This window comes from Taudactylus pleione, unplaced genomic scaffold (genome assembly GCF_031769625.1).
Source record: "Taudactylus pleione unplaced genomic scaffold, aTauple2 ptg001106l, whole genome shotgun sequence".
Classification (NCBI taxonomy): domain Eukaryota; kingdom Metazoa; phylum Chordata; class Amphibia; order Anura; family Myobatrachidae; genus Taudactylus; species Taudactylus pleione.
Genome location: NW_028285507.1, coordinates 928,466 through 952,460, shown reverse-complemented (window position 1 = coordinate 952,460; position 23,995 = coordinate 928,466). Strand labels below are relative to the sequence as shown.

General features: G+C 42.9%; 1 protein-coding gene across 1 annotated transcript in view; it reads right to left on the bottom strand.

The window, feature by feature from the left end:
* The window catches only part of TTLL7 (tubulin tyrosine ligase like 7), a 386,802-nt gene that overhangs the window by 117,921 nt on the left and 244,886 nt on the right, over nucleotides 1–23,995 (bottom strand). The window lies entirely within an intron of this gene.

Here is a 23,995-nt window from a genome sequence, read left to right as displayed (position 1 = left end):
GGAAACTCGTTAATATAATTATTAAGGAAGCCCTCCCACTCATTTTCTTTTTAATTAGTTTCCTAAGTAGCTGTTTTACTCACAGCTGAATGGTCAGAACTAGTCATGAATTATATCAGCCATAATATTTTGCCTTGGAAGTGTCCAATGCAAATACTAACAGTAGATCCAGGTGGGATAGTCTGCGAATGAGTACAGCACTGGGGGTACTCCGGTACCAATTACCTCAAGTTATGTCAATTAATACAAGAACAAAACTACTCAATGTCTGGTTTGCAATGTTCTATCAACCATGACAAGTACTGGGGTCCTCATGATGGCAGAAAAAGGCTCCGTTACTGGGGGTTCTCCAAGATTCCTGGTCGCCAAGATTCTATCAGTAATAGAACAGGGTTCTCTTCATGCCGATGACCTCACATCTAGGACTCAGTAATAACTCTGTCACACCTAAATGCAGGGTCGCACCCAGGATTTTGTTCACGCGTCAATCCTGGATGCGACCCGGCTGAGACCCCTTTCTGACTGGCGGCCTGAACAGGCACTGATGCTGGGTTGATTACGTCACTGCCATCACGTGCCGAGCTGGCACTTGGAGAGGAGATCATCCGCAAGCACCAGCTCTTCGTGGCAGTTACCCGGACCCGAGTTACCCTTTCACACTGCAGAACAACAGGGTTATTACTTATAGTGTGAATGGGGCCAGAGAACACATGGGAAGTACTGTTATATCCTGTGTACACGTTTACAATGTAGGGTTACACGGCTCGTTCCAGTGTTATACCCTGCAGGCAACCAGGGAATCCAACCATGGTTTAACACTGAGCAGCAACAAAGATTAACAGGGCAATAACCCAGGTTTTAGATGCAATGAAAAAGGGGTATTTCACTAGCTGTGCACTTGTATTATCACACAGGGATAGTACTGTTATATCCCGTGTAAGTAACAGTAGCTGTGCACTTGTATTATCACACAGGGATAGTACTGTTATATCCCGTGTAAGTAACAGTAGCTGTGCACTTGTATTATCACACAAGGATAGTACTGTTATATCCCATGTAAGTAGGGGATAGTACTGTTATATCCCGTGTAAGTAGGGGATAGTACTGTTATATCCCGTGTAAGTAGCAGTAGCTGGGCCCTTGTATTATCACACAGGGATAGTACTGTTATATCCCGTGTAAGTAACAGTAGCTGTGCACTTGTATTATCACACAGGGATAGTACTGTTATATCCCGTGTAAGTAACAGTAGCTGGGCCCTTGTATTATCACACAAGGATAGTACCGTTATATCCTGTGGATAGTACTGTTATATCCCATGTAAGTAGGGGATAGTACTGTTATATCCCGTGTAAGTAACAGTAGCTGTACACTTGTATTATCACACAGGGATAGTACTGTTATATCCCATGTAAGTAACAGTAGCTGTACACTTGTATTATCACACAGGGATAGTACTGTTATATCCCATGTAAGTAACAGTAGCTGTGAACTTGTATTATCACACAGGGATAGTACTGTTATATCCCGTGCAAGTAACAGTAGCTGTACACTTGTATTATCACACAGGGAAAATACTGTTATATCCCGTGTAAGTAACAGTAGCTGTACACTTGTATTATCACACAGGGAAAATACTGTTATATCCCGTGTAAGTAACAGTAGCTGTGAACTTGTATTATCACACAGGGATAGTACTGTTATATCCCGTGTAAGTAACAGTAGCTGTGAACTTGTATTATCACACAGGGAAAATACTGTTATATCCCATGTAAGTAACAGTAGCTGTGCACTTGTCACACAGGGAAAATACTGTTATATCCCGTGTAAGTAACAGTAGCTGTGAACTTGTATTATCACACAGGGAAAATACTGTTATATCCCGTGCAAGTAACAGTAGCTGTACACTTGTATTATCACACAGGGAAAATACTGTTATATCCCGTGTAAGTAACAGTAGCTGTGCACTTGTATTATCACACAGGGATAGTACTGTTATATCTCGTGTAAGTAACAGTAGCTGTGAACTTGTATTATCACACAGGGATAGTACTGTTATATCCCGTGTAAGTAACAGTAGCTGTGAACTTGTATTATCACACAGGGAAAATACTGTTATATCCCGTGCAAGTAACAGTAGCTGTGCACTTGTATTATCACACAGGGATAGTACTGTTATATCCCATGTAAGTAACAGTAGCTGTGCACTTGTATTATCACACAGGGATAGTACTGTTATATCCTGTGTAAGTAACAGTAGCTGTGCACTTGTATTATCACACAGGGAAAATACTGTTATATCCCGTGTAAGTAACAGTAGCTGTGAACTTGTATTATCACACAGGGATAGTACTGTTATATCCCGTGCAAGTAACAGTAGCTGTGCACTTGTATTATCACACAGGGATAGTACTGTTATATCCCGTGTAAGTAACAGTAGCTGTGAACTTGTATTACCACACAGGGAAAATACTGTTATATCCCGTGTAAGTAACAGTAGCTGTGCACTTGTATTATCACACAGGGAAAATACTGTTATATCCCGTGTAAGTAACAGTAGCTGTGAACTTGTATTATCACACAGGGAAAATACTGTTATATCCCGTGCAAGTAACAGTAGCTGTACACTTGTATTATCACACAGGGATAGTACTGTTATATCCCGTGCAAGTAACAGTAGCTGTACACTTGTATTATCACACAGGGAAAATACTGTTATATCCCGTGCAAGTAACAGTAGCTGTGAACTTGTATTATCACACAGGGAAAATACTGTTATATCCCGTGCAAGTAACAGTAGCTGTACACTTGTATTATCACACAGGGAAAATACTGTTATATCCCGTGCAAGTAACAGTAGCTGTGAACTTGTATTATCACACAGGGAAAATACTGTTATATCCCGTGCAAGTAACAGTAGCTGTGCACTTGTATTATCACACAGGGATAGTACTGTTATATCCCATGTAAGTAACAGTAGCTGTACACTTGTATTATCACACAGGGATAGTACTGTTATATCCCGTGTAAGTAACAGTAGCTGTGCACTTGTATTATCACACAGGGATAGTACTGTTATATCCCGTGTATGTAACATTTAGCTGTGCACCTGTATTATCACACAGGGATAGTACTGTTATATCCCATGTAAGTAACAGTAGCTGTGCACTTGTATTATCACACAGGGAAAATACTGTTATATCCCGTGTAAGTAACAGTAGCTGTGCACCTGTATTATCACACAGGGAAAATACTGTTATATCCCGTGCAAGTACCAGTAGAGGTGCACTTGTATTATCACACAGGGATAGTACTGTTATATCCCGTGTAAGTAACAGTAGCTGTGCACTTGTATTATCACACAGGGATAGTACTGTTATATCCCGTGTATGTAACATTTAGCTGTGCACCTGTATTATCACACAGGGATAGTACTGTTATATCCCGTGTAAGTAACAGTAGCTGTGCACTTGTATTATCACACAGGGAAAATACTGTTATATCCCGTGTAAGTAACAGTAGCTGTGCACTTGCATTATCACACAAGGATAGTACCGTTATATCCTGTGGATAGTACTGTTATATCCCATGTAAGTAGGGGATAGTACTGTTATATCCCGTGTAAGTAGCAGTAGCTGTGCCCTTGTATTATCACACAGGGATAGTACGGTTATATCCCGTGTAAGTAACAGTAGCTGTGAACTTGTATTATCACACAGGGATAGTACTGTTATATCCCATGTAAGTAACAGTAGCTGTGCACTTGTATTATCACACAGGGATAGTACTGTTATATCCCGTGTAAGTAACAGTAGCTGTGCACTTGTATTATCACACAGGGATAGTACTGTTATATCCTGTGTAAGTAACAGTAGCTGTACACTTGTATTATCACACAGGGATAGTACTGTTATATCCCGTGTAAGTAACAGTAGCTGTGCACTTGTATTATCACACAGGGATAGTACTGTTATATCCCGTGTAAGTAACAGTAGCTGTACACTTGTATTATCACACAGGGAAAATACTGTTATATCCCGTGTAAGTAACAGTAGCTGTGCACTTGTATTATCACACAGGGAAAATACTGTTATATCCCGTGCAAGTAACAGTAGCTGTGAACTTGTATTATCACACAGGGAAAATACTGTTATATCCCGTGCAAGTAACAGTAGCTGTGCACTTGTATTATCACACAGGGATAGTACTGTTATATCCCATGTAAGTAACAGTAGCTGTACACTTGTATTATCACACAGGGATAGTACTGTTATATCCCGTGTAAGTAACAGTAGCTGTGCACTTGTATTATCACACAGGGATAGTACTGTTATATCCCGTGTATGTAACATTTAGCTGTGCACTTGTATTATCACACAGGGATAGTACTGTTATATCCCGTGTAAGTAACAGTAGCTGTGAACTTGTATTATCACACAGGGAAAATACTGTTATATCCCGTGTAAGTAACAGTAGCTGTGCACTTGTATTATCACACAGGGATAGTACTGTTATATCCTGTGTAAGTAACAGTAGCTGTGCACTTGTATTATCACACAGGGATAGTACTGTTATATCCCGTGTAAGTAACAGTAGCTGTGCACTTGTATTATCACACAGGGATAGTACTGTTATATCCCGTGTATGTAACATTTAGCTGTGCACTTGTATTATCACACAGGGATAGTACTGTTATATCCCATGTAAGTAACAGTAGCTGTGCACCTGTATTATCACACAGGGATAGTACTGTTATATCCCGTGTATGTAACATTTAGCTGTGCACTTGTATTATCACACAGGGATAGTACTGTTATATCCCATGTAAGTAACAGTAGCTGTGCACCTGTATTATCATACAGGGATAGTACTGTTATATCCCGTGTATGTAACATTTAGCTGTACACTTGTATTATCACACAGGGATAGTACTGTTATATCCCATGTAAGTAACAGTAGCTGTGCACCTGTATTATCACACAAGGATAGTACTGTTATATCCCGTGTAAGTAACAGTAGCTGTGAACTTGTATTATCACACAGGGAAAATACTGTTATATCCCGTGTAAGTAACAGTAGCTGTGCACTTGTATTATCACACAGGGATAGTACTGTTATATCCCGTGTAAGTAGCAGTAGCTGTGCACTTGTATTATCACACAGGGATAGTACTGTTATATCCCATGTAAGTAACAGTAGCTGTACACTTGTATTATCACACAGGGATAGTACTGTTATATCCCGTGTAAGTAACAGTAGCTGTACACTTGTATTATCACACATGGAAAATACTGTTATATCCCGTGTAAGTAGCAGTAGCTGTGCACTTGTATTATCACACAGGGATAGTACTGTTATATCCCATGTAAGTAACAGTAGCTGTGCACTTGTATTATCACACAGGGATAGTACTGTTATATCCCGTGTAAGTAACAGTAGCTGTGAACTTGTATTATCACACAGGGATAGTACTGTTATATCCCGTGTAAGTAACAGTAGCTGTGCACTTGTATTATCACACAGGGATAGTACTGTTATATCCTGTGTAAGTAACAGTAGCTGTGCACTTGTATTATCACACAGGGAAAATACTGTTATATCCCATGTAAGTAACAGTAGCTGTGCACTTGTATTATCACACAGGGATAGAGGGATAGTACTGTTATATCCCATGTAAGTAACAGTAGCTGTGCACTTGTATTATCACACAGGGATAGTACTGTTATATCCCATGTAAGTAACAGTAGCTGTGCACTTGTATTATCACACAGGGATAGTACCGTTATATCCCATGTAAGTAACAGTAGCTGTGCACTTGTATTATCACACAGGGAAAATACTGTTATATCCCATGTAAGTAACAGTAGCTGTGCACTTGTATTATCACACAGGGATAGAGGGATAGTACTGTTATATCCCATGTAAGTAACAGTAGCTGTGCACTTGTATTATCACACAGGGATAGAGGGATAGTACTGTTATATCCCATGTAAGTAACAGTAGCTGTGCCCTTGTATTATCACACAGGGATAGTACTGTTATATCCTGTGTAAGTAACAGTAGCTGTGCACTTGTATTATCACACAGGGAAAATACTGTTATATCCCGTGTAAGTAACAGTAGCTGTGCACTTGTATTATCACTCAGGGATAGTACTGTTATATCCCATGTAAGTAACAGTAGCTGTGCACTTGTATTATCACACAGGGATAATACTGTTATATACCATGTAAGTAACAGTAGCTGTGCACTTGTATTATCACACAGGGATAGAGGGATAGTACTGTTATATCCCGTGTAAGTAGCAGTAGCTGTGCACTTGTATTATCACACAGGGATAGAGGGATAGTACTGTTATATCCTGTGTAAGTAGCAGTAGCTGTGCACTTGTATTATCACACAGGGATAGTACTGTTATATCCTGTGTAAGTAACAGTAGCTGTGCACTTGTATTATCACACAGGGATAGTACTGTTATATCCTGTGTAAGTAACAGTAGCTGTGCACTTGTATTATCACACAGGGATAGTACTGTTATATCCCATGTAAGTAGCAGTAGCTGTGCACTTGTATTATCACACAGGGATAGAGGGATAGTACTGTTATATCCCGTGTAAGTAGCAGTAGCTGTGCACTTGTATCATCACACAGGGATAGAGGGATAGTACTGTTATATCCTGTGTAAGTAGCAGTAGCTGTGCACTTGTATTATCACACAGGGATAGTACTGTTATATCCTGTGTAAGTAACAGTAGCTGTGCACTTGTATTATCACACAGGGATAGTACTGTTATATCCCATGTAAGTAACAGTAGCTGTGCACTTGTATTATCACACAGGGATAATACTGTTATATACCATGTAAGTAACAGTAGCTGTGCACTTGTATTATCACACAGGGATAGAGGGATAGTACTGTTATATCCCGTGTAAGTAGCAGTAGCTGTGCACTTGTATTATCACACAGGGATAGTACTGTTATATCCCGTGTAAGTAGCAGTAGCTGTACACTTGTATTATCACACAGGGATAGTACCGTTATATCCCATGTAAGTAACAGTAGCTGTGCACTTGTATTATCACACAGGGATAGTACTGTTATATCCCATGTAAGTAACAGTAGCTGTGCACTTGTATTATCACACAGGGATAGAGGGATAGTACTGTTATATCCTGTGTAAGTAACAGTAGCTGTGCACTTGTATTATCACACAGGGATAGAGGGATAGTACTGTTATATCCCATGTAAGTAACAGTAGCTGTGCACTTGTATTATCACACAGGGATAGTACTGTTATATCCTGTGTAAGTAACAGTAGCTGTGCACTTGTATTATCACACAGGGATAGTACTGTTATATCCCATGTAAGTAACAGTAGCTGTGCACCTGTATTATCACACAGGGATAGTACTGTTATATCCCGTGTATGTAACATTTAGCTGTACACTTGTATTATCACACAGGGATAGTACTGTTATATCCCATGTAAGTAACAGTAGCTGTGCACCTGTATTATCACACAGGGATAGTACTGTTATATCCCGTGTAAGTAACAGTAGCTGTGAACTTGTATTATCACACAGGGAAAATACTGTTATATCCCGTGTAAGTAACAGTAGCTGTGCACTTGTATTATCACACAGGGATAGTACTGTTATATCCCGTGTAAGTAGCAGTAGCTGTGCACTTGTATTATCACACAGGGATAGTACTGTTATATCCCATGTAAGTAACAGTAGCTGTACACTTGTATTATCACACAGGGATAGTACTGTTATATCCCGTGTAAGTAACAGTAGCTGTACACTTGTATTATCACACATGGAAAATACTGTTATATCCCGTGTAAGTAGCAGTAGCTGTGCACTTGTATTATCACACAGGGATAGTACTGTTATATCCCATGTAAGTAACAGTAGCTGTGCACTTGTATTATCACACAGGGATAGTACTGTTATATCCCGTGTAAGTAACAGTAGCTGTGAACTTGTATTATCACACAGGGATAGTACTGTTATATCCTGTGTAAGTAACAGTAGCTGTGCACTTGTATTATCACACAGGGATAGTACTGTTATATCCTGTGTAAGTAACAGTAGCTGTGCACTTGTATTATCACACAGGGATAGTACTGTTATATCCTGTGTAAGTAACAGTAGCTGTGCACTTGTATTATCACACAGGGAAAATACTGTTATATCCCATGTAAGTAACAGTAGCTGTGCACTTGTATTATCACACAGGGATAGAGGGATAGTACTGTTATATCCCATGTAAGTAACAGTAGCTGTGCACTTGTATTATCACACAGGGATAGTACTGTTATATCCCATGTAAGTAACAGTAGCTGTGCACTTGTATTATCACACAGGGATAGTACTGTTATATCCCGTGTAAGTAACAGTAGCTGTGCACTTGTATTATCACACAGGGAAAATACTGTTATATCCCATGTAAGTAACAGTAGCTGTGCACTTGTATTATCACACAGGGATAGAGGGATAGTACTGTTATATCCCATGTAAGTAACAGTAGCTGTGCACTTGTATTATCACACAGGGAAAATACTGTTATATCCCATGTAAGTAACAGTAGCTGTGCACTTGTATTATCACACAGGGATAGAGGGATAGTACTGTTATATCCCATGTAAGTAACAGTAGCTGTGCACTTGTATTATCACACAGGGATAGTACTGTTATATCCCGTGTAAGTAACAGTAGCTGTGCACTTGTATTATCACACAGGGATAGTACTGTTATATCCCATGTAAGTAACAGTAGCTGTGCACTTGTATTATCACACAGGGATAGTACTGTTATATCCCGTGTAAGTAACATTTAGCTGTGCACTTGTATTATCACACAGGGATAGTACTGTTATATCCCATGTAAGTAACAGTAGCTGTGCACCTGTATTATCACACAGGGATAGTACTGTTATATCCCGTGTATGTAACATTTAGCTGTACACTTGTATTATCACACAGGGATAGTACTGTTATATCCCATGTAAGTAACAGTAGCTGTGCACCTGTATTATCACACAGGGACAGTACTGTTATATCCCGTGTAAGTAACAGTAGCTGTGAACTTGTATTATCACACAGGGAAAATACTGTTATATCCCGTGTAAGTAACAGTAGCTGTGCACTTGTATTATCACACAGGGATAGTACTGTTATATCCCGTGTAAGTAGCAGTAGCTGTGCACTTGTATTATCACACAGGGATAGTACTGTTATATCCCATGTAAGTAACAGTAGCTGTACACTTGTATTATCACACAGGGATAGTACTGTTATATCCCGTGTAAGTAACAGTAGCTGTACACTTGTATTATCACACATGGAAAATACTGTTATATCCCGTGTAAGTAGCAGTAGCTGTGCACTTGTATTATCACACAGGGATAGTACTGTTATATCCCATGTAAGTAACAGTAGCTGTGCACTTGTATTATCACACAGGGATAGTACTGTTATATCCCGAGTAAGTAACAGTAGCTGTGAACTTGTATTATCACACAGGGATAGTACTGTTATATCCCGTGTAAGTAACAGTAGCTGTGCACTTGTATTATCAAACAGGGATAGTACCGTTATATCCTGTGTAAGTAACTGTAGCTGTGCACTTGTATTATCACACAGGGATAGTACTGTTATATCCTGTGTAAGTAACAGTAGCTGTGCACTTGTATTATCACACAGGGAAAATACTGTTATATCCCATGTAAGTAACAGTAGCTGTGCACTTGTATTATCACACAGGGATAGAGGGATAGTACTGTTATATCCCATGTAAGTAACAGTAGCTGTGCACTTGTATTATCACACAGGGATAGTACTGTTATATCCCATGTAAGTAACAGTAGCTGTGCACTTGTATTATCACACAGGGATAGTACCGTTATATCCCATGTAAGTAACAGTAGCTGTGCACTTGTATTATCACACAGGGAAAATACTGTTATATCCCATGTAAGTAACAGTAGCTGTGCACTTGTATTATCACACAGGGATAGAGGGATAGTACTGTTATATCCCATGTAAGTAACAGTAGCTGTGCCCTTGTATTATCACACAGGGAAAATACTGTTATATCCCGTGTAAGTAACAGTAGCTGTGCACTTGTATTATCACTCAGGGATAGTACTGTTATATCCCATGTAAGTAACAGTAGCTGTGCACTTGTATTATCACACAGGGATAATACTGTTATATACCATGTAAGTAACAGTAGCTGTGCACTTGTATTATCACACAGGGATAGAGGGATAGTACTGTTATATCCCGTGTAAGTAGCAGTAGCTGTGCACTTGTATTATCACACAGGGATAGAGGGATAGTACTGTTATATCCTGTGTAAGTAGCAGTAGCTGTGCACTTGTATTATTACACAGGGATAGTACTGTTATATCCTGTGTAAGTAACAGTAGCTGTGCACTTGTATTATCACACAGGGATAGTACCGTTATATCCCATGTAAGTAACAGTAGCTGTGCACTTGTATTATCACACAGGGATAGAGGGATAGTACTGTTATATCCCGTGTAAGTAGCAGTAGCTGTGCACTTGTATTATCACACAGGGATAGTACTGTTATATCCCGTGTAAGTAGCAGTAGGTGTGCACTTGTATTATCACACAGGGATAGTACTGTTAAATCCTGTGTAAGTAACAGTAGCTGTGCACTTGTATTATCACACAGGGATAGTACCGTTATATCCCATGTAAGTAACAGTAGCTGTGCACTTGTATTATCACACAGGGATAGAGGGATAGTACTGTTATATCCCATGTAAGTAACAGTAGCTGTGCACTTGTATTATCACACAGGGATAGTACTGTTATATCCCATGTAAGTAACAGTAGCTGTGCACTTGTATTATCACACAGGGATAGAGGGATAGTACTGTTATATCCCGTGTAAGTAACAGTAGCTGTGCACTTGTATTATCACACAGGGATAGAGGGATAGTACTGTTATATCCCATGTAAGTAACAGTAGCTGTGCACTTGTATTATCACACAGGGATAGTACTGTTATATCCTGTGTAAGTAACAGTAGCTGTGCACTTGTATTATCACACAGGGATAGTACTGTTATATCCCATGTAAGTAACAGTAGCTGTGCACCTGTATTATCACACAGGGATAGTACTGTTATATCCCGTGTATGTAACATTTAGCTGTACACTTGTATTATCACACAGGGATAGTACTGTTATATCCCATGTAAGTAACAGTAGCTGTGCACCTGTATTATCACACAGGGATAGTACTGTTATATCCCGTGTAAGTAACAGTAGCTGTGAACTTGTATTATCACACAGGGAAAATACTGTTATATCCCGTGTAAGTAACAGTAGCTGTGCACTTGTATTATCACACAGGGATAGTACTGTTATATCCCGTGTAAGTAGCAGTAGCTGTGCACTTGTATTATCACACAGGGATAGTACTGTTATATCCCATGTAAGTAACAGTAGCTGTACACTTGTATTATCACACAGGGATAGTACTGTTATATCCCGTGTAAGTAACAGTAGCTGTACACTTGTATTATCACACATGGAAAATACTGTTATATCCAGTGTAAGTAGCAGTAGCTGTGCACTTGTATTATCACACAGGGATAGTACTGTTATATCCCATGTAAGTAACAGTAGCTGTGCACTTGTATTATCACACAGGGATAGTACTGTTATATCCCGTGTAAGTAACAGTAGCTGTGCACTTGTATTATCACACAGGGATAGTACTGTTATATCCTGTGTAAGTAACAGTAGCTGTGCACTTGTATTATCACACAGGGATAGTACTGTTATATCCTGTGTAAGTAACAGTAGCTGTGCACTTGTATTATCACACAGGGAAAATACTGTTATATCCCATGTAAGTAACAGTAGCTGTGCACTTGTATTATCACACAGGGATAGAGGGATAGTACTGTTATATCCCATGTAAGTAACAGTAGCTGTGCACTTGTATTATCACACAGGGATAGTACTGTTATATCCCATGTAAGTAACAGTAGCTGTGCACTTGTATTATCACACAGGGATAGTACTGTTATATCCCGTGTAAGTAACAGTAGCTGTGCACTTGTATTATCACACAGGGAAAATACTGTTATATCCCATGTAAGTAACAGTAGCTGTGCACTTGTATTATCACACAGGGATAGAGGGATAGTACTGTTATATCCCATGTAAGTAACAGTAGCTGTGCACTTGTATTATCACACAGGGAAAATACTGTTATATCCCATGTAAGTAACAGTAGCTGTGCACTTGTATTATCACACAGGCATAGAGGGATAGTACTGTTATATCCCATGTAAGTAACAGTAGCTGTGCACTTGTATTATCACACAGGGATAGTACTGTTATATCCCGTGTAAGTAACAGTAGCTGTGCACTTGTATTATCACACAGGGATAGTACTGTTATATCCCATGTAAGTAACAGTAGCTGTGCACTTGTATTATCACACAGGGATAGTACTGTTATATCCCGTGTAAGTAACAGTAGCTGTGAACTTGTATTATCACACAGGGAAAATACTGTTATATCCCGTGTAAGTAACAGTAGCTGTGCACTTGTATTATCACACAGGGATAGAGGGATAGTACTGTTATATCCCGTGTAAGTAACAGTAGCTGTACACTTGTATTATCACACAGGGATAGAGGGATAGTACTGTTATATCCCATGTAAGTAACAGTAGCTGTGCCCTTGTATTATCACACAGGGATAGTACTGTTATATCCTGTGTAAGTAACAGTAGCTGTGCACTTGTATTATCACACAGGGAAAATACTGTTATATCCCGTGTAAGTAACAGTAGCTGTGCACTTGTATTATCACTCAGGGATAGTACTGTTATATCCCATGTAAGTAACAGTAGCTGTGCACTTGTATTATCACACAGGGATAATACTGTTATATACCATGTAAGTAACAGTAGCTGTGCACTTGTATTATCACACAGGGATAGAGGGATAGTACTGTTATATCCCGTGTAAGTAGCAGTAGCTGTGCACTTGTATTATCACACAGGGATAGAGGGATAGTACTGTTATATCCTGTGTAAGTAGCAGTAGCTGTGCACTTGTATTATCACACAGGGATAGTACTGTTATATCCTGTGTAAGTATCAGTAGCTGTGCACTTGTATTATCACACAGGGATAGTACCGTTATATCCCATGTAAGTAACAGTAGCTGTGCACTTGTATTATCACACAGGGATAATACTGTTATATACCATGTAAGTAACAGTAGCTGTGCACTTGTATTATCACACAGGGATAGAGGGATAGTACTGTTATATCCCGTGTAAGTAGCAGTAGCTGTGCACTTGTATTATCACACAGGGATAGTACTGTTATATCCCGTGTAAGTAGCAGTAGCTGTGCACTTGTATTATCACACAGGGATAGTACTGTTATATCCTGTGTAAGTAACAGTAGCTGTGCACTTGTATTATCACACAGGGATAGTACCGTTATATCCCATGTAAGTAACAGTAGCTGTGCACTTGTATTATCACACAGGGATAGAGGGATAGTACTGTTATATCCCATGTAAGTAACAGTAGCTGTGCACTTGTATTATCACACAGGGATAGTACTGTTATATCCCATGTAAGTAACAGTAGCTGTGCACTTGTATTATCACACAGGGATAGAGGGATAGTACTGTTATATCCCGTGTAAGTAACAGTAGCTGTGCACTTGTATTATCACACAGGGATAGAGGGATAGTACTGTTATATCCCATGTAAGTAACAGTAGCTGTGCACTTGTATTATCACACAGGGATAGTACTGTTATATCCTGTGTAAGTAACAGTAGCTGTGCACTTGTATTATCACACAGGGATAGTACTGTTATATCCCATGTAAGTAACAGTAGCTGTGCACCTGTATTATCACACAGGGATAGTACTGTTATATCCCGTGTATGTAACATTTAGCTGTACACTTGTATTATCACACAGGGATAGTACTGTTATATCCCATGTAAGTAACAGTAGCTGTGCACCTGTATTATCACACAGGGATAGTACTGTTATATCCCGTGTAAGTAACAGTAGCTGTGAACTTGTATTATCACACAGGGAAAATACTGTTATATCCCGTGTAAGTAACAGTAGCTGTGCACTTGTATTATCACACAGGGATAGTACTGTTATATCCCGTGTAAGTAGCAGTAGCTGTGCACTTGTATTATCACACAGGGATAGTACTGTTATATCCCATGTAAGTAACAGTAGCTGTACACTTGTATTATCACACAGGGATAGTACTGTTATATCCCGTGTAAGTAACAGTAGCTGTACACTTGTATTATCACACATGGAAAATACTGTTATATCCCGTGTAAGTAGCAGTAGCTGTGCACTTGTATTATCACACAGGGATAGAGGGATAGTACTGTTATATCCCATGTAAGTAACAGTAGCTGTGCACTTGTATTATCACACAGGGATAGTACTGTTATATCCCATGTAAGTAACAGTAGCTGTGCACTTGTATTATCACACAGGGATAGTACTGTTATATCCCGTGTAAGTAACAGTAGCTGTGCACTTGTATTATCACACAGGGAAAATACTGTTATATCCCATGTAAGTAACAGTAGCTGTGCACTTGTATTATCACACAGGGATAGAGGGATAGTACTGTTATATCCCATGTAAGTAACAGTAGCTGTGCACTTGTATTATCACACAGGGAAAATACTGTTATATCCCATGTAAGTAACAGTAGCTGTGCACTTGTATTATCACACAGGGATAGAGGTATAGTACTGTTATATCCCATGTAAGTAACAGTAGCTGTGCACTTGTATTATCACACAGGGATAGTACTGTTATATCCCGTGTAAGTAACAGTAGCTGTGCACTTGTATTATCACACAGGGATAGTACTGTTATATCCCATGTAAGTAACAGTAGCTGTGCACTTGTATTATCACACAGGGATAGTACTGTTATATCCCGTGTAAGTAACAGTAGCTGTGAACTTGTATTATCACACAGGGAAAATACTGTTATATCCCGTGTAAGTAACAGTAGCTGTGCACTTGTATTATCACACAGGGATAGAGGGATAGTACTGTTATATCCCGTGTAAGTAACAGTAGCTGTACACTTGTATTATCACACAGGGATAGAGGGATAGTACTGTTATATCCCATGTAAGTAACAGTAGCTGTGCACTTGTATTATCACACAGGGATAGTACTGTTATATCCCGTGTAAGTAACAGTAGCTGTGAACTTGTATTATCACACAGGGAAAATACTGTTATATCCCATGTAAGTAACAGTAGCTGTGCACTTGTATTATCACACAGGGATAGAGGGATAGTACTGTTATATCCCATGTAAGTAACAGTAGCTGTGCACTTGTATTATCACACAGGGATAGTACTGTTATATCCCGTGTAAGTAACAGTAGCTGTGAACTTGTATTATCACACAGGGAAAATACTGTTATATCCCGTGTAAGTAACAGTAGCTGTGAACTTGTATTATCACACAGGGAAAATACTGTTATATCCCATGTAAGTAACAGTAGCTGTGCACTTGTATTATCACACAGGGATAGAGGGATAGTACTGTTATATCCCATGTAAGTAACAGTAGCTGTGCACTTGTATTATCACACAGGGATAGTACTGTTATATCCCGTGTAAGTAACAGTAGCTGTGAACTTGTATTATCACACAGGGAAAATACTGTTATATCCCATGTAAGTAACAGTAGCTGTGCACTTGTATTATCACACAGGGATAGAGGGATAGTACTGTTATATCCCGTGTAAGTAACAGTAGCTGTACACTTGTATTATCACACAGGGATAGAGGGATAGTACTGTTATATCCCATGTAAGTAACAGTAGCTGTGCACTTGTATTATCACACAGGGATAGTACTGTTATATCCCATGTAAGTAACAGTAGCTGTGCACTTGTATTATCACACAGGGATAGTACTGTTATATCCCGTGTAAGTAACAGTAGCTGTGAACTTGTATTATCACACAGGGAAAATACTGTTATATCCCGTGTAAGTAACAGTAGCTGTGCACTTGTATTATCACACAGGGATAGAGGGATAGTACTGTTATATCCCGTGTAAGTAACAGTAGCTGTACACTTGTATTATCACACAGGGATAGAGGGATAGTACTGTTATATCCCATGTAAGTAACAGTAGCTGTGCACTTGTATTATCACACAGGGATAGTACTGTTATATCCCATGTAAGTAACAGTAGCTGTGCACTTGTATTATCACACAGGGATAGTACTGTTATATCCCGTGTAAGTAACAGTAGCTGTGCACTTGTATTATCACACAGGGATAGTACTGTTATATCCCGTGTAAGTAACAGTAGCTGTGCACTTGTATTATCACACAGGGATAGTACTGTTATATCCCGTGTAAGTAACAGTAGCTGTGAACTTGTATTATCACACAGGGAAAATACTGTTATATCCCGTGTAAGTAACAGTAGCTGTACACTTGTATTATCACACAGGGATAGTACTGTTATATCCCGTGTATGTAACATTTAGCTGTGCACTTGTATTATCACACAGGGATAGAGGGATAGTACTGTTATATCCCGTGTAAGTAACAGTAGCTGTGCACTTGTATTATCACACAGGGATAGTACTGTTATATCCCGCATATTGCACTTGTATTATAGTAAAGGATTCAGAGAGAAAAATAAAAATTAATTTAAAATCTCATCATCTGAGATACTGTGTAATAAGCGCTGAGAGCTCCCCGGGAGTCACATAAATAACAGGCAGTATTATCAACGCCATACGCAAACTATTAAAAATATACTTGATGTCACGGCAGCAGGTCCCTCTGTCACGGAGATAATGATGGCGACCTTTCATTCGCCGGTTCTGAAGAGCTCATCTGCCTGATTACAATGACACATTTATGCCGGCAGGAGCAGGGGAATTACTACATGAGAGAGGATTCTCAGCACAGTCACTGCAGCGAGCTACATGGGGTATTGTCATGATCTGGATTCTGGCAGCAGCTATAAGTAACGGCAGCCTGTGTCCTGTGACAGCTATCAGATAGAAATTCTGGGCCTGATACAGACCCGCTCGCGAGCAACTAGCGCTCGTAAGCGGGTCGATGTTGGCCCAGTGCGCATGCGCGAGACCCGGATATCAATGGCCAAGCCGTCGCTATGGGTCTCGTACCAAAGGGGGCGTGCTGTCGATGGTGAGTGACAGCACGCCCCCTTTGGTGGGTGTGCCGCAGGCGTGGCTGCCCAGACGGAGGCGTTTCCATGGGAATGCCTACTGTCTGGGTCCGAGTGATATCAGTGGGAGTGCCTTCGGCTCTGATAGAGCCGATAGCACTCCAGGGCTTGCGGCAACGAGACCCTACCACAAGGGTCTCGTCGCAAGCCCGATGATCGCGATGGTCTTGACCATCGCGATCATCTTTTTGGCCGCTCGCTATAGCTGTGGGTGGTCAACCAACAGCTATGCGAGCGGCCAGGAGGCCGCTCTAAAAAAAGAGAAGGACGGCCCTGATTCAGAGCGAGCGCTCTCTCAGAGCGTCTGGCTCTGAATCAGGGCCTCTGTGTGATCTGACCTCATCAGCAATCACCTAAGAAGGAAGCCATTTTTGTGTAGGGTTATTTTGGCTGCTTGTCTCACCCCTACCTATATTCAGCTTCAGACTAAAGGAGTCAAACCTAATGCCCTTCCGCAATATTTATCATTAATAACTGGGTACCCAGCGTAAGAGGGCTTCCCATCCAGTTATACCCCCTTGCTGCTGACAGGACATTGTGGTGCAACATTGTAACAGTGCACCCTCTGCTGGCCCCGCCCCCTAAACACATGATGTTATGTCACACCTGTGTGCGTCTGCGAAACACTACGATACAGTGTTACAGCCACTGACACTAGAATTTCACATGTCGGATACAACTGCAGACGCACAGAGGGCCTGATTCAGACCCGGTCGCAAGCGCTGAATGCTCGCAACCGGGTCGATAGTGGCCCACAACGCATGCACACGACGGAGCCCGGCTCTATGTTGAGTGACAGCTCGCCCCATTTGGTAGGCGGGCCGTGGGGGTGGCTGCCCAAACGGAGGAGTTCCCGAGGGAACGCTTGCTGTTTGGGGGCGGCCCCACTGACATCACGAGTGATCTCAGTGGGAGAGATTCCGGCTCTGTTAGAGCCGAAAGCTCTCTGGGGCTTGCGATGAACGAGACCCTACCACAAGGGTCTCGTCGCAAGCCCTATCATCATGGCCGCTCGCTATAGCTGTGGGTGGTCACTCCAAAGAAAAACGCCCTGATTCAGAGCGAGCGCTCTTTCAGAGCGTCCGGCTCTGAATCAGGCACAGAGTACATAGGCATGCTGAATATCATTTTAATCAGCAGAAGCTGCTTCTGCTGGCTATTCGCATCACTGTGTGAATAAGACGCATTTGAAGGTAAAAAGTCGCACGAAAGACGCTCAGCACTAGTGAGGCACACGGAGCTCCCGCGTTATGTGTGGCGCGACTTGTAGCGCATGAAGAATCGATGTATGTGGACACATCTGTATGGTATAGTGACCAATGTTTTGTTGATTAAGATGTGAATGACTGATTTACTGTATAGATACAGACAAGCTGTGCTAGTGCTCACCGCCAGGCGATCATGAGGACAATTATTGTACAAAAACACAGGAAATTCTGTAATCCATTTCTCATTTACCAAAAATGACCGATCTGCAAAGATATTAAAGGCCGGGACAAGTAGCTGTAGCAGATTCCAGATGTACAATGTGGCCAAGTTATAATGCTGTAACTAATAGGCGGGATGCCACCAAGTACAGCAGGTATACTGCTCGTGGAGTGTGAGTATAATGCCGTCAGGGGAAAATATGGCGCAGCGTAAGGTAAAAGGCATGAAAAGGTACAGTAGCAACAAATACAAGCCTAAAATTAAATGGCAACATTTTATTTTTCCTGTTTGTAAAAATTTAATTAGAAGCGGACTAGTAATTTAAATTCCAAAGAGTGAAAAAAAAGTGCATAACGTCCTCATATCATGGGCCATGGCGAGTGAACGGCGCGGGAGGTCGGGGCTGTGAGAACGATTCCTCTGGCATCTTAGTTTTGTTACTTTTTCAGTTTCTTTTTCTTATGTAGAAAACAGTGGAGACCAAAACTTACCAGGAGGCATCGCTACGTCCACCAAAAAGGGTTCAGAATGATGCTAAGAGGCCCAGAATCCTATAACGGAGACCCCGGGACATGGGAAGGCATCGTCCAAATAACAGTCCATACAATAAGAGAAAGCCCAGCTGCTGTAATACGGCTCAGGGGGACGGGCTGAATCAGTGCACAATGGACAAGGCCACCAAAAGCACTTATTATCCATGTAATAAAAAGATTTATCACTATCAAATCCAACGGGAAAACAGGCACAATTCTGCACAGTCTGCAATTACGCTACATGCCCGCAATGACTTAGACTACTTCGAACGCTTCGTTATAGCCTAAGTTTGTGTACAACTCTGAAGCGCTAGAAGACGTGTAACCTTGTTAATGGTCAATGCACAGACTGAAAAAGCGCAACGTAATGAACTCTGGATGAGCCCGAGTGTAAATGGTTTACACTACGTCCCAGGATGTATGAAAGAAATCTTCTGCAATACAAAGTTTATCACTTCACCGGGTACCAGTACCTCCTGCACATTAGGCAGCGTGTCAGGGATGTCCTGGCAAATTGATAGGTTGCACACTGGTCCTGCCCACAATATGGATGCCTCTACAGGCGTCCTCTATGACACACACTGCACAATGTCTCGGTGTTGCAGAAGTGCAGCAGGGTGGCCCTCCCTGTACAGTGCAGCCTATTTTCTGGCCCGGGGACAAGTCCACAAACTAGACGTGTGATTTGGCAGAAAAAGTGCGCACGAGTGAGATGCGGCGTCATATGTCCTGCGCGTTTCTGTCTCATTTACAGCCCTTGAACCTGTTATGTCCTGTGTCCCTCAGCAAGCTGGAGGCGTCTCACCCTGTATGCAGCAGAGAGGAATGGTGTAGGGACAGGCCTTCTGACTATATGATGTAATGTGCGGCGCACTGTACGGTGAGAGGCCGTCTGATTATCTGAAATGTGACGCACGGTTACCGGTCTGTGGTACTGAGCGAGCTTGTCCCATCTCCGTCCCACTACATCCACTAGCCATTTCCCGTCATAGGCCTTGTGCTCAGACCCAGTTATTTATCTCCACATCCTCTCTGTGTACAATGTAACATCTGCCCTCACGCAATTCTCCAGTGCAGCCGTCTTGCTAATGCTCGTCCCGCTGCTGCGAGCAGAGCACATGAGGTGGTACACGACGCCCATTATTTCATGCGCGATACACGTCACTAGTCTCTGCATAACTTCATCTTTCCGTTCTTAGACAAAGTCAGACATCCCATGTCAGCATTATCCAGGGAATAGCTACGTTGTATGAAATCGCCCGATGGTGGTGATAATTTGGCCACTCAGTGTTTATAGTCTGTGAATACGTCCCCTATACATGGAATCAGTATACACCGGTGATTATGAAATTATTATTATTTGTGATTATGAGATCAGATGGCAAACTTACTAGCCTCATATTAAAGTGTACCAGCCAACTTATCTACACTAATGTAATAAGAACACAAAAACTACTTAACCAACTTTTATTCATCATTGTGCAGTGGAAACTCCTAGAAATAACCTTCACATTGTTTCATCTCCATCCATCAGGTTAAAGATGTATTACAAAAACAAAATGTATAGACATCAGCAATACAAGAGATAGGTGTGGTACCATGTGTGTGGCTGGTAAGGGGTGGGGGGAGAGGTGCTTTGGGCCTGCGGTCACATGAATAGGATAGGCTACATAGCAGTCTGTGCACAGGGCACACAGTGACATTGGTGAGATAGGTGTGGCACCATGTGTGTGGCTGGTAAGGGGTGGGGGGAGAGGTGCTTTGGGCCCGCGGTCACATGAATAGGATAGGCTACATAGCAGTCTGTGCACAGGTCACATAGTGACATTGGTGAGATAGGTGTGGCACCATGTGTGTGGCTGGTAAGGGGTGAGGTGAGAGGTGTTTTGGGCCCGTAGTCACATGAATAGGATAGGCTACATAGCAGTCTGTGCACAGGGCACACAGTGACATTGGTGAGATAGGTGTGGCACCATGTGTGTGGCCGGTAAGGGGTGGGGGGAGAGGAGCTTTAGGTCTGCGGTCACATGAATAGGATAGGCTACATAGCAGTCTGTGCACAGGGCACACACTGACATTGGTGAGATAGGTGTGGCACCATGTGTGTGGCTGGTAAGGGGTGGGGGGAGAGGGGCTTTGGGCCTGTGGTCACATGAATAGGATAGGCTACATAGCAGTCTGTGCACAGGGCACACAGTGACATTGGTGAGATAGGTGTGGCACCATGTGTGTGGCTGGTAAGGGGTGGGGGGAGAGGTGCTTTGGGGATGCGGTCACATGAATAGGATAGGCTACATAGCAGTCTGTGCACAGGGCACACAGTGACATTGGTGAGATAGGTGTGGCACCATGTGTGTGGCTGGTAAGGGGTGGGGGGAGAGGTGCTTTGGGCCCGCGGTCACATGAATAGGATAGGCTACATAGCAGTCTGTGCACAGGGCACACAGTGACATTGGTGAGATAGGTGTGGCACCATGTGTGTGGCTAGTAAGGGGTGAGGTGAGAGGTGTTTTCGGCCCGTAGTCACATGAATAGGATAGGCTACATAGCAGTCTGTGCACAGGGCACACAGTGACATTGGTGAGATAGGTGTGGCACCATGTGTGTGGCTGGTAAGGGGTGGGGGGAGTGGTGCATTGGGCCCACGGTCACATGAATAGGATAGGTTACATAGCAGTCTGTGCACAGGGTACACAGTGACATTGGTGAGATAGGTGTGGCACCATGTGTGTGGCTGGTAAGGGATGGGGGAGAGGGGCTTTGGGCCCGCGGTCACAAGAATAGGATAGGCTACATAGCAGTCTGTGCACAGGGCACACAGTGACATTGGTGAGATAGGTGTGGCACCATGTGTGTGGCTGGTAAGGGGTGGGGGGAGAGGTGCTTTGGGCCGGTGGTCACATGAATAGGATAGGCTAAATAGCAGTCTGTGCACAGGGCACACAGTGACATTGGTGAGATGGGTGGGGCACCATGCGTGTGGCTGGTAAGGGGTGGGGGGAGAGGTGCTTTGGGCCTGCGGTCACATGAATAGGATAGGCTACATAGCAGTCTGTGCACAGGGCACACAGTGACATTGGTGAGATAGGTGTGGCACCATGTGTGTGGCTGGTAAGGGATGGGGGAGAGGGAGTTTGGGCCTGCGGTCACATGAATAGGATAGGCTACATAGCAGTCTGTGCACAGGGCACGAAGTGACATTGGTGAGATAGGTGTGGCACCATGTGTGTGGCTGGTAAGGGGGGGGGAGAGGGGCTTTGGGCCTGCGGTCACATGAATAGGATAGGCTACATAGCAGTCTGTGCACAGGGCACACAGTGACATTGGTGAGATAGGTGTGGCACCATGTGTGTGGCTGGTAAGGGGGGGGAGAGGGGCTTTGGGCCTGCGGTCACATGAATAGGATAGGCTAAATAGCAGTCTGTGCACAGGGCACACAGTGACATTGGTGAGATAGGTGTGGCACCATGCGTGTGGCTGGTAAGGGGTGGGGGGAGAGGTGCTTTGGGCCTGCGGTCACATGAATAGGATAGGCTACATAGCAGTCTGTGCACAGGGCACACAGTGACATTGGTGAGATAGGTGTGGCACCATGTGTGTGGCTGGTAAGGGGTGGGGGGAGTGGTGCTTTGGGCCCGCGGTCACATGAATAGGATAGGCTACATAGCAGTCTGTGCACAGGGCACACAGTGACATTGGTGAGATAGGTGTGGCACCATGTGTGTGGCTGGTAAGGGGTGGGGGGAGTGGTGCATTGGGCCCACGGTCACATGAATAGGATAGGTTACATAGCAGTCTGTGCACAGGGTACACAGTGACATTGGTGAGATAGGTGTGGCACCATGTGTGTGGCTGGTAAGGGATGGGGGAGAGGGGCTTTGGGCCCGCGGTCACAAGAATAGGATAGGCTACATAGCAGTCTGTGCACAGGGCACACAGTGACATTGGTGAGATAGGTGTGGTACCATGTGTGTGGCTGGTAAGGGGTGGGGGGAGAGGTGCTTTGGGCCTGTGGTCACATGAATAGGATAGGCTAAATAGCAGTCTGTGCACAGGGCACACAGTGACATTGGTGAGATGGGTGTGGCACCATGCGTGTGGCTGGTAAGGGGTGGGGGGAGAGGTGCTTTGGGCCTGCAGTCACATGAATAGGATAGGCTACATAGCAGTCTGTGCACAGGGCACACAGTGACATTGGTGAGATAGGTGTGGCACCATGTGTGTGGCTGGTAAGGGATGGGGGAGAGGGAGTTTGGGCCTGCGGTCACATGAATAGGATAGGCTACATAGCAGTCTGTGCACAGGGCACGAAGTGACATTGGTGAGATAGGTGTGGCACCATGTGTGTGGCTGGTAAGGGGTGGGGGGAGAGGTGCTTTGGGCATGTGGTCACATGAATAGGATAGGCTACATAGCAGTCTGTGCACAGGGCACACAGTGACATTGGTGAGATAGGTGTGGCACCATGCGTGTGGGTGGTAAGGGGTGGGGGGAGAGGTGCTTTGGGCCTGCGGTCACATGAATAGGATAGGCTACATAGCAGTCTGTGCACAGGGCACACAGTGACATTGGTGAGATAGGTGTGGCACCATGTGTGTGGCTGGTAAGGGGTGGGGGGAGTGGTGCTTTGGGCCCGCGGTCACATGAATAGGATAGGTTACATAGCAGTCTGTGCACAGGGTACACAGTGACATTGGTGAGATAGGTGTGGCACCATGTGTGTGGCTGGTAA